Consider the following 9,774-nt stretch of genomic DNA (forward strand, 5'->3'; position numbering starts at 1 on the left):
CCTAAAGCTTCTCACCCGCTGGGAAGCCCTTCTCCTTCACAAGCATCTCTGCACATTGGGACAAAGCCGCCTGCACAGCACTAGTCATTCACGTTCTTCGCCAGAGTATTTCCAGCTCTCTGCCTTCTGGGCACAGGCTGGAATTTGAAGTTAGGTGTGGCCCTGTGGCTAACTGTGAGCAGGGAAATGGCAAATGGCAAACGATACACACCTCTTCCTGGTAGGAGCATGAGGACACAATGCACAATCCCCATGCCTTCTCTCCCTGGCTAGGTGATCCTGGAAGCACATGCTGAGATAAGACAAGACCCCTATTAGCCTGCAGCCCTAGGTGGCTGCAGTGAGCAGAGACTTCTGCTGATGTGCATTTGATATGTAGCATCAATGAGAAGTAAGCTTTTGGGATGTTAAGCCACTGAGAGTCGAGGTTTGTTTGTTATTGCAGGAAGTCTAGCCTATCCAGATTGATACCCTACTTCCTCCATGAGGTTTTCCTTCCCTCTAAACCAGAACTAGGTCTGTTTATACCTCTACTGTGGAATTTATCACCTTTCCTTTGCATTTCTGTCGATGGCTTATGCACCTTTGAGTCCTCAGAGCCTAGCACACTGATTGGCACTATCCCTTGAATAAATAGAAAATAAGTCCCACCCCTCCCATCATATGAAGCATTCCAAAGCTAAAGAGAAGATATCAGAAAATAATTTTCTGCGTATTGTGACAAAGTCACCTACGGAACTTTGTAGGTACTACCTTGGTACCAGTCACCAATGACACAATACCCTTCAATTAGTGTAGATGATGGAAAGTAAGCTGGATCCAAAGTAACATAAAGGAGAGGCATTCACGGCACTAAAACCTGCTGCCCTGCTGCAAAAGGAGTGTCTCATATCATCTCCCAGGTTCCTGGAGCATCCTCTTTGATCTCATGGAGCTGTGAACGCCTTGCACGTAGAAGGCACTCAGTGCTGTCATTTGAATGCAAAGCGCATGCCCTGCATTTACTGCGATTGCAGGCTAGGAGGAGGTGATGCAGGCCGAGACCCTCACCCTGACATTGTGTCACGTCAGCTTACTGAGTGCACACCATGCGTGTGACAGAGGAAGAAGTGTAACCACATGTCCTGACATTAAACCCATGACATGTGAGGTCAGTGCTTTTATTCCTAAACTGTAAGTGAAGAAACCCAAGAGCAGAAGCCCGAGCTTCTTTTATTGTTTGTTTGTTTGTTTTTAATATTTATTTATTTTGGCTGTACCGGGTCTTAGTTGTGGGCATGCGAACTCTTAGTTGTGGCATGCGTGCGGGATCTAGTTCCCCGACCAGGGATCGAACCCGGGCCCACTGCATTGAGAGCGCGGAGTCTTAGCCACTGGACCACCAGGGAAGTCCCCTGAGCTTCGTAATATGCTGACATGCTCATCAGCTTTATGACCTCATTCTTCCCTGCAACCACATTTAGAGAGCTCTTACGTGGACCAGGAAAATCAAAACGCCCTCGAGTGCAAGCTCTAATGGAGGAGAGTACCAGATTCTGGAAGAACTGAGGAAGGAGAGATTAACTATGCCTGTGAAAGCTCCACAGAAGTGGCATTTCAGCTGAATTTGCATTTCACCGAGAGAAGGAGAAAAGGGGTGGGGGGGGGGGGTGGTGTGAGATGTGGGAAAGATTCCAGGCAGGTGCAGTGTTGCTCTCAAGGCCAGGGATGTGGGTGGGCGTCATGCAGGGGGAAGGCAGAATTTCCTTGTGACCACTAAACAACTGGTATTTAGAAAGTGCATGCTTACCTTCCACTGGGGAGTAGGTGTCAGGTATACAAATCTTGTTCTAGAAGATTAAGCTACATTCACGGATGACGGCTCCCTCACTGGTTCACCCTGCTCTCCGCCCATTCCAAACCTCTCCCACACCACTTGTCTGTGGATGGGTCCCCTCGGGAGTGGGATTCGCCTGCAGGCCCGGAGTGATCTGCTTCGCCGGGGTTTGCCCCTCTTCTCACCAACCTGAGCAGCAGAGCTGCTGGGTCTGCCGGACGCGGCCACGATCCCTCCCATGTCGTCACCAGTCAAAGCCAGTGTCTTTCAGCCTGTGGTCAGTCCACTAAGTGGCTCTGGCCCCAAGGACATTGGGGCAGTCGGAGTGGCCTTCTGAGGGGCCCCCAGGGGACAGAGTCCTGGGGTCAAGAAGAGAAGGAATTACCCGGGGGGATGGTAGCTTGGGAGTGGGAGTGTTTGTGGGGGAAGAGAAAGATGGTGATGGAGGCCCTGTGAGTTGGTCACTGCAGCAAACTACATGGGCCTCAGGCTGACATCTGAGTTTGAGTCTAGATTTACCCCCTAGGAGTGTGAGAACCTGGCTATATCCTTTAGACTGTCTGCTCTTGGGTTTCTTCACTTACAATTTAGGAATAAAAGCACTGACCTCACATGTCATGGGTTTAATGTCAGGACATGTGGTTACACTTCTTCCTCTGTCACACGCATGGTGTGCACTCAGTAAGCTGACGTGACACAATGTCAGGGTGAGGGTCTTGGCCTGCATCACCTCCTCCTAGCCTGCAATCGCAGTAAATGCAGGGCATGCGCTTTGCATTCAAATGACAGCACTGAGTGCCTTCTATGTGCAAGGCGTTCACAGCTCCATGAGATCAAAGAGGATGCTCCAGGAACCTGGGAGATGATATGAGACACTCCTTTTGCAGCAGGGCAGCAAGTTTTAGTGCCATGAGTGCCTCTTCTTTATGTTACTTCGGATCTGGCCATCTTAGTAATAATACCTTCAACGTCCATTTACTGAAACAATTCTAAAGGCATCACCGACTTTCTTTATACCACCCACCCACAAACAACAAATCTGTCAGTTCTACCCCCAAAATATATTTGGAATCTGTCTACCCCTTGTTTTCCTACTGCATCTCACTATTGCAAGCCACCATCTAGTCCTCCCCGGACTCCACGTCACCTCCTGAAGCCCTGCCTTCTTCCACTCAGCTCCACCCCAGTCGGCTGTGATTACAGATACACGGCACTGCATCATCCGTCTTTCAAAACACAAAGTTCCTGAAAGCAAGGATCAGTATCTGCTGGTTCCCCAGCTCACACTCAAGAAATGCTTGTTAAATTATTTTAAAACGAAATGAATAAGTGAAAATGTTTTCTGGTTTTCCATTATCACTCAAAATTTTCATTGTTAAATGCAACGCAAATATAGAAAACAGCATAAAGTACATACACAGCTTATTGGATTATTCTAAAGCAACACCTTACAATCACCACCGGAACTTTGTCAACACAGCCCAACCCTGACCCCTCCATGTGCCTGTCCCCAGACAACCCCAGTTCCCCGACCAGGGATCGAACCCGGGCCCTGGGGAGGGGATTACTTGCTCATTTTTCTTACATGGTTTTGATCATCCAGGCCTGAATCTCTGCACATCATTGTTTAGCTTTGACCTGCTTTTTGTTTTTCTGTTTTGTTTCCAACATGTCTTTTAGGTCTCTTTTAATCTAGAGGTTCCCTTTTTTCTTCCTTTACAGTTGTCCTTTACAATTTATTTACTGAAGAAATGAGACCATTTGTCCTGTAGACTTCCCACAGTGAGGATTTTGTGGACTGTATCTTCAAACTGTTGTCTCTTCAGTGAGTTCCCTTGTGCTCTGTATTCCCTACAAATTGTTGTATTTAGAGGCTTAATGAGATGAACGTTTGATTGTTTTTTGGAGGGAAGATTCTTCATCGGTGGTGGTGTGTTTTTCAACGTGAGGCCTATGTCTGGCTGTCTCGTTTTGTTTTCCTAGTTCCATGCTTAGATTCTAAATTCAGGAAATGTGAACGGTAACATTTCAATTGATCATCCCTTGTTTATTTACATACTGGAATACTTCTATAGAGAGAAATTTCTCATCTATGTGGTTACCCGGTAGTAATGTTTGTACAGGAAGGCAAGAGTAAAGGCCTGAGTCTCTCCCTCTGTTGAGTAGTTTTCAAAATAGTCAGCTTTCTAGCATCTCTTCCAAGGGAACAATTGGTGTTTGTTTTGCTTGTTTTTGTATTATTATGAATTCTGGATTTAAATGTATTGATATGTTTTGGTTCATTGCCATTTGTAGGCTATTGATGTTCAAACTCTCCCCTCTGTGACCAGCAGGGATGCCTTCAAGTTGGTTCTGACTCTTTTTTAAAAATATTTATTTATTTATTTATTTTGGCTGCACTGGGTCTTAGTTGCAGCGTGCCGGATCTTTTTAGTTGTGGCATGTGGACTCTTAGTTGTGGCATGTGGACTTCTTAGTTGTGACACGTGGACTCTTAGCTGTGGCACGTGGGATCTTGTTCCCCGACAGAGGATTGAACCCGGGCCCCCAGCACTGGGAGCGCAGAGTCTCTTACCCACTGGACCAGCAGGAAGTCCTGGTTCTGACTCTTTTTTGACCCAATCCTACTCATCTTGATCATTCTTTGCTTTCTGGGTCATATGTTTCAGGTTTCACCTTGTACGTTCCCTGCCCCGCACATGCAATCAGCCATTTCTTCAACAAGTCCCATTGTCTTTTAGTGAGAAACAGCATTTCAAGACAATCACCTGGCACAAGAAATGTTTATTACTACTGCGTTGGTCATTTTTTCTGGGGCTTTTTTCTTTTTTGGCTGTGCCATGCAGCTTGTGGGATCTCAGTTTCCCCGGCCAGGGCCATGGCCAGTGAAAGCCTAGAATCCTATCACTAGGCCACAAGGGAACTCCCGTTTCTGGGGCTTTTGAAGGACAAAGCTAGGAATTTTTTTAAAAGAGATAAAATACCCAACAAATTCACACTGTTATTTCTGATTCAAATATAGGACCCCAGGGTAGTACTGACTGTAACATCTGTATCTGTCTTTTCCTTTTCCCACACTGAGAGTCCTTCTCATGTCACTGCCTGGGTTTTTTAGTCCCATCTCCTTTATGAGTGAAGGCAACAGGCACAATTTTCTCATTAGAGTTCAGCGAATCTGCCCTTAATGGAGTTTTTGTCAACTTGCCAGCTCAGAAACAACAGAATGCTCTAGCTGATTTGAGCAAAAAAAAAAAGAGGAAATTATTAAAAGATCCTTAGGAAGCTCACAGAAATCTCTGGGAGGGCCAGAGAGGCAAGAAGGGAAGAGACAGAGGCAGGAACAAGGCCAGCCATACCACAGGGCTGCCTGGGAAGCCTCACTGCTCCTGTCTCAGGGAGACGCCACTACAGCTCAGCCCAGCGAGACCGGCCCCGGACGCGTCATGCAACCCTACTGGCCGTAAGCTGCATGTTCTGTTGTTGCTGTAACCAGAGATTGGCCTGTGGGGTCTCTTTGTTCCCTCTTTTTTTTTTTTTTTTTAAGAAGATGTTGGGGGTAGGAGTTTATTAATTTATTTTATTTATTTTTGCTGTGTTGGGTCTTCGTTTCTGTGCGAGGGCTTTCTCTAGTTGCGGCAAGCGGGGGCCACTCTTCATCACGGTGCGCGGGCCTCTCACTGTCGCGGCCTCTCTTGTTGTGGAGCACAGCCTCCAGACGCGCAGGCTCAGCAGTTGTGGCTCATGGGCCCAGTTGCTCCACGGCATGTGGGATCTTCCCAGACCAGGGCTCGAACCTGTGTCCCCTGCATTAGCAGGCAGACTCTCAACCACTGTGCCACCAGGGAAGCCCTCTTTGTTCCCTCTTGAGTGAGTCTCTTGTGAGTGCATCTCATTGGTGACTCTAAGTGACACCTGTGCCCTCCCCACAAGCCAGCTGAGAAGTCCAGTTCTGTTCCTGCCTTGGGTAGACAGGACACATAATATGGAAATCCTGCCAACATAACAGGGCTGCCCCACAAACACCCTGGCGTCCACGGACGGTGCAAATACAGATGCTCTGAGCTGGTGGTCTCGGAGCCTGTCTGGATATGTATTTAATTACCTGGGCCTACTTACCTGCTTCGCTGCTGAGCATCTTTGAGAATTTCTGCCTGTCCGCATCATCAGCACATCCAAGCTCATCCTTTCTTTCATCTGATATTTGTAGCTACCCCCTGACCCCATGGTGCTGCATGGGGCCTATTTATGATTTCTTTTATTTATTTAAATTAATTAATTTATTATTTATTTTTTAAATTAATTTTTATTGGAGTATAGTTGCTTTACAATGTTGTGTTTGCTTCTACTACACAGCAAAATGAATCAGCCATACATGTACATATATCCCCTTCCTTTTGGACTTCCCTCCCATTTAGGCCACCACAGTGCATTAAGTAGGGATCCCTTGCTATACAGTACATTCCCATCAGTTTTATACATAGTTTCAATAGTGTATGTGTCATATTTTATTTTATACAGAGTACCAATAGTGTGTATGTGTCAATCCCAATCTCCCAATTCCTCCCACCCCACCCCTTTTCCCCCTTGGTATCCATACATTTGTTCTCTACGTCCTGTGTCTCTATTTCCGCTTTGCAACATGGGCTTTTTAAAATCAAAGTACCTGATACATTTGCTTACATTCTGAGTCCAGTGTTCATTCACCAAGTGAAAGGAAGTTTTAATCAAATAATGTAAATAAATATGTGCTTTACAAGATTCCTGCAGCGTGTGCTCTTCCCTCCACAGAACAAGAAAATGACAAGATTGACATTTCTACTCCTAGTACAAACTCTTCAATGGCCACATTATCAGGTAAAAAATATTATCTTCTGATATGAAGTTGGTAAACAAGTTTCATTTTATTTGGCCGTGTGGCTTGCAGGATCCTGGTTCCCCCACCAGGGATTGAACTCAGGCCCTCGGCAGTGAAAGTGAGGAGTCCCAACCACCGAACCACTAGGGAACTCCCCAAAGTATGAAATTATCAAGACCATGGACTTACATCACACATTAATCATGTCCATTTTACAACGTACATTAATAATGACGTTCCTCACTCTAAGTGTATGTTGGGTCTGGCGGCACAGACAAATATTATGAGGCCAACGTGTTTAATGACACTTAAAACCTAAATGACCAGCACGTGAAGACAAGCCACTACAATTTTTCAGCACTTGAAATCATGCAATACTGAATTTTGTAATTTACAGAATTTCATTTAGGAATGATAAACATACAGCTTGAGGTCTTAATTAAATGCCAAAGACAAAAAGCCATAACCATCGTAGAATCACCTTGTCCTGCCACAGTAAAAAGGGGTGAAATAATACACAAAAGCAACACGGAAGCAGTATAATCCATGCTTCTGTCAGCAAGTTCTGTCCGAAGATGACAGCTTTGAAGAAACAAGCAAAAAGCCACATCAGGCTATGGAAGGTGTGGATGAAAGTACAGCTCGGTTTATGGTATAATATTTACAATTGCTTTAATCACAAAGGACACAAAAACTGTTGTTTTCACTGAGCCCTGTGTACTGGGAGAAGATGTTTTCAACAAATAATACTAGCTCACATTCATTGAGCACTTGTCTACACTGGGCACTGTGTAGCTTTAGCATCTTTCCCTGTGGCCACTCACTCCTAACCCAACAACCTAAGTGCTATCACCACCCCCATTTCTTCAGAATGGAGAAACTAGGCACAAGAGCAGTTAGACAACCGCCTCAAGGTCACCCAGCCAGTAAGTAGGTGGCCAAATCAGGAAAAGAGTCAGGTAGTTTGCCTTCAGAATCCCCACTTGTAACATGATAGCTGCCTTTTCAATTTTATTGTATTTTATGGGAAAGAATGTAGTATGAAAAATCTCGGAAAATGTAATGCTGATGGATTGGCTGCTTTGGTTGGAATAATGAAATATTTCCAAATAAAGTTTGATGCTGGAAATGATAAGTGCACAAAATGCTACCAAATGTCTCCAACCAATGCAGGTATTCTGATTAGAATCAGAATGTGAATCGTCTCAGTATTTTTAAATAAGATTGGAAGTGACCAAGGAAACATTTGTACCTCACAGAGAGATTCATCTTGCGACAAAGTAACCAGTTGTTGAACTTAATGATGTTATGCTGTTCCCTGTTTGTTTTTTTTAAAGCTAAAAACACCTTTTCAACTTGCTTTTTCTAAAGAAACCTATGCTATGGAGAAATTTGAAAACCAGCGTCTGGAAAGGTTTTCATTAGTAGTTAATTCTGCTGTCAAAGTGATGCCTCATCTGAAAGACCTATCTGTATACTTAAGCTCGGAAATAGAACTGGTAGATAGAATTGGAAATTTAGTATCGTGCTGTTAAACAGGCACAGTCAAGGATGACTTGTCCCATTCCAGCCTGGTTTTGCAATTTCTCTCCTGCTTAAAGAAAAAAAAAAACTTATTGAGGTATAATTGACATACAATAAACTGCACATATTAGAAAGGTACAATCTGATAAGTTTGACATACGTCAGACTTACACACCCTGAAACCAGCACCACAGTCAAGAGCTCTTTCAGCTTTGATAGCCATGAAATACAAGGAGACCTTAGAACCTGACTTTCTAATTGCTGTATTGCAAAGTGTTAGAACACAATTTAAAAATAAGAAGGTGTTGGGGCTTCCCTGGTGGCACAGTGGTCGAGAGTCCGCCTGCCGATGCAGGGGACACGGGTTCGTGCCCCGGTCCGGGAAGATCCCACAGGCCGCGGAGCGGCTGGGCCCGTGAGCCACGGCCGCTGAGCCTGCGCGTCCGGAGCCTGTGCTCCGCAACGGGAGAGGCCACAGCAGTGACAGCCCCGTGTACCACAAAAAATAAATAAATAAGAAGGTGTGAGGGCACATAACTCTCCACTCCTTAAGCACATAGCAATGCCCTGCCAGCGAGGGGAGAGGAGAGAAACTTCACAGGGGAGAAACTGACAAACACACCACAGGCAGGTTATCAAGGACGACATGGATAGTGCCAATCATGGGGACAGCTCGTCCCCTTGATGTGCTGTGATGGGCACAGCACTTGGCTGTGGTCTTCCTCCCCAGTAACACACAATCCCAGGGTCTTATCATGAGAAGAACACCCCACCAATCCTGGTAGAGGAGCATATCCTACAATATGCCTGACCAGGATGCCTCAAAACCTTCAAAGTCATCAAAAACAGGGAAAGTCTGAGAAGCTCCAGTCAGGAGGAGTTTAAAGAGACACACGTAAGTATGTGATATCCTGGGACAGAAAAAGGACACTGGTAAAAACTAAGGAAATCTCAAAGAAACTATGGACTTTAGTTAGAGAGAGAATGAAAGCAATCACTTTGCTTGCACTAAAACTTGTAATATTTCACTGGACCCAACAGGCTTTGTACCTTTAGTGAATAAAATTTGGAAAAAAAATTTCATCTTTCTTATGCTTCCCAAATTTCCGTTTATGATAGTACACGCATACAGTTTTTAAATGACTCTCTACAGAGGGCGCAAATTTAAAAGGTTTTACTCTTGGAGGTCGCTGCTCTAATCAGAAAGAGCCACCGACTCCAGCATTTTAAGTTCAATCAGACCTGGGTTAAGTTGGCCTGAGAACTCCTCGAGACTCCTCAAGAAGTCATGCCCCATCCATTTCAAGGACTCTAGAAAAACGTTTTTTTATTTGGGTAGGTCCTGTCCCCTTCCCTGGATACCTGGGCCACTCCCTGAGGAAAAGCACAGCAGCCTGCGATTGTGAAGGCCTGCTAGACCCAGTGCCCACAGAGGGCAGGACAGACACCCTTTCCCCTTATTCATTCTACGTAACAAGGCAAGGCACCGACTCTGTTTTACAAGGACCACTTCACCCTTTGTCCCAGAAAAGTACTGCACGTCCCAGACTTTGGCTCTGTGCTGAGGAACATGTGAGCT

Source organism: Phocoena sinus, chromosome 8, assembly GCF_008692025.1.
Source record: "Phocoena sinus isolate mPhoSin1 chromosome 8, mPhoSin1.pri, whole genome shotgun sequence".
NCBI lineage: Eukaryota > Metazoa > Chordata > Mammalia > Artiodactyla > Phocoenidae > Phocoena > Phocoena sinus.